Genomic DNA, 3,102 nt, shown 5'->3' with positions numbered 1-3,102 from the left:
TAATTCCTTAGTCCGTAGTTAGCATTTCTTTGTTAGTAATTCAATTTTAATGGTTCATTTTTAGATGTTTAATATACCCGTAATGAAATAAACAAAACCCCCAACGAAATAAATAAAACCCCATCGTATATGAATTGGTCGAGATTAATCTTGACCCACGGTACCGGTGTTGTCAAATGACGTATTGCGTACATAAAGTACCGGTGTTGTCAAATGACGTGTTGCGTACAAACATGGGATCTTATGATTAATCTTCTCGTGTTGCTTACGGGTGATCCTGAACCATATGAAATTGAATTATGAGTACATATATATAAAATATCATGTTATCTTAGAAATATGTGATTTATATAATTTTTTTCCAATTGATCCCGAAGTTGAAAAAGTCTAGGATAACCAATTTTGTTTCGGTCATAGTTTCTTCGTTACAAATCCGTTTTCGTTGATTCAAATTGCCATCTCCTTGGATCGAGTTCTTCTTTAAGACTATGAACTGGAAATACCTTGGTTTGTATTCAAAATCATACGGCATAGGTGAAACATTAGTGAAACATATGAAGTTAAACATTTTTGTTACAACAAAATCATTTAATGACCATTTTTCTAAAAAAATACTTATACTTTGAAAAACTAAGTTTTACCTTGTTAAATTAGCATATAATTAAGTTATATTACAGGTCTTGAAGTATTTTAAAAGTTAAGTTAGAAGGATCTAATTTAGTTTGCAAACAAGTTTGAAAACATTCAAACTATGTTCTTGTTGTTAAACTTGTATACCACAAAATATGATAGCTATATATATATGAATCGAATAAGATTATGAACATAGATTCTACCTCAAGTTCCTTGGATAAAGTTGCTATAAAAGAGAAGTAAGAAGCTAGAATCAAAAGGGTGTTGGAAGTGGATGAAAGATTGGAAGTAAGTTGGTGTTCTTGGAAGGTTTTCTTGAAGTGTTTTTGTATGGTTTTCTTATGGTGTTTTAGTATGGTTTTTGAAGCTAGATCTTCTTGGTAAGTTGCTGGATTGTTGTGGAGTTTAGAGTTCTTGAAAGAGTGTGTGTTTTTGCTAAGAAAATGGAAGTAAAAATGAATCAAAATGGTACTCCATGATACCCCTTTAAAAACGTGGGCAAGGGGGTATCAAGACAAAAATTCAAGTTATAATTTTATGTATCTAGTCATAATTGCTTCCAAATTCAATTACCTAGCCCTAATGGCATGAACAATGGCTGGTTAGGTGGTGATTTTGATGTGTATATACTAATAGTAAATACGTATAGAAGCTAGGTATGATACGAGTACAAATACTCTAGATATACGTATAGAAATTTTGTGAAAAATGGAATGAGGATTCAAATATAGCTATCTTTTGTGAATACACTTATATGATTTTATGTATTTAAGTCTTTAAAAGTGATTAAATACATTACTTATACAATATATGTATAAACATTATAGTCTTTAGTATTTAAGTCAAATAACGTTACGTATTGTTATCGTTTTGAAAACTTAAGTTAGTAGTTTCAAAATATACTTATAACTTGTTGTTATTAATACAAAATGAGATATTAAAACATTCATTAATCATGTTAAATATGTATATATATACATATATATACACAAACGTATAATTATCATATATTGCTTAGTTCGTGATATCATCGGTCAAACTAGACGGTCAAACGTTGTGTAAAACTCTTTTCGGATATATAAATCTCATCAATTTGGATTGCTTATCATGTTGGTAAGGTTTAATTTATGTAAATATTAATCTTATAAGTATAGAACGATCGAAAAAGTGCGGGTCGTTACATTACCTCCCCGTTAAATAAATTTCGTCCCGAAATTTTAAAATTGTACCTATTTGGCGTCATCGAGAAACAAGTGCGGATATTTTCGTTTCATCTGATCCTCTCGTTCCCAAGTAAACTCGGGACCTCTTCTAGCATTCCAACGAACCTTAACAATCGGTATATTGCTCTGTTTGAGCTGTTTAACTTCACGGTCCATGATTTCGATTGGTTCTTCGACGAATTGTAGTTTTTCGTCGACATGGATTTCTTCAAGAGGAATGGTGAGGTCTTCCTTTGCAAGACACTTCTTAAGGTTCGAGACGTGAAAGGTATTATGTACTCCGGCGAGTTGTTGCGGTAACTCGAGTCGATAAGCTACCGTTCCAATGCGTTCGATGATCTTGAACGGGCCTACGTACCTTGGGTTCAGTTTACCCCTTTTGCCGAAATGTATCACACCTTTCCATGGTGACACCTTTAACATAACCATGTCCCCGATCTGAAACTCTAATGGTTTCCTTCGGACATCGGCGTAGCTCTTTTGGCGACTACGGGCTGTTTTCAATCTCTCCTTGATTTGCACTATTTTCTCAGTCGTTTCGTGTATGATCTCGGGACCAGTTAATTGTCGATCTCCTACTTCATTCCAACAGATAGGAGATCTACACTTCCTTCCATACAATGCTTCGAATGGCGCAGCTCCAATGCTCGCATGATAACTATTATTATTAACGGTAGATATTTATCCCATCCATTTCCAAAATCGATCACACATGCCCTGAGCATGTCTTCAAGAGTCTGAATTGTTCTTTCACTCTGCCCGTCGGTTTGCGGATGATATGCGGTACTCATATCCAAACGAGTTCCTAGTGCCTCCTGTAGTGATTGCCAAAACTTTGAGGTAAATCTACTATCACGATCGGATATAATGGAAATAGGTATTCCATGCCTTGAAACAACTTCCTTTATATACAATCGTAATAGTTTCTCCATTCTATCCGTTTCCTTTATAGGCAAGAAATGTGCAGATTTGGTGAGACGATCAACAATCACCCAAATGGTGTCGTATCCCCAGGCAGTCTTTGGCAACTTCGTGATGAAATCCATGGTAATACCATCCCATTTCCATTCTGGGATTTCTGGTTGTTGAAGTAACCCTGACGGCTTTTGGTGTTCTGCTTTGACTTTAGAACAAGTTAGACACTCCCCAACATATGTTGCTACGTCTGTCTTTAAATTAGGCCACCAATAACGTGTCTTAAGATCTTGATACATCTTTCCGACTCCAGGATGTATCGAGTATCTTG

Source organism: Rutidosis leptorrhynchoides, chromosome 11 (assembly GCF_046630445.1).
Source record: "Rutidosis leptorrhynchoides isolate AG116_Rl617_1_P2 chromosome 11, CSIRO_AGI_Rlap_v1, whole genome shotgun sequence".
NCBI classification, from domain to species: domain Eukaryota; kingdom Viridiplantae; phylum Streptophyta; class Magnoliopsida; order Asterales; family Asteraceae; genus Rutidosis; species Rutidosis leptorrhynchoides.
This window is presented reverse-complemented; position numbering follows the sequence as displayed.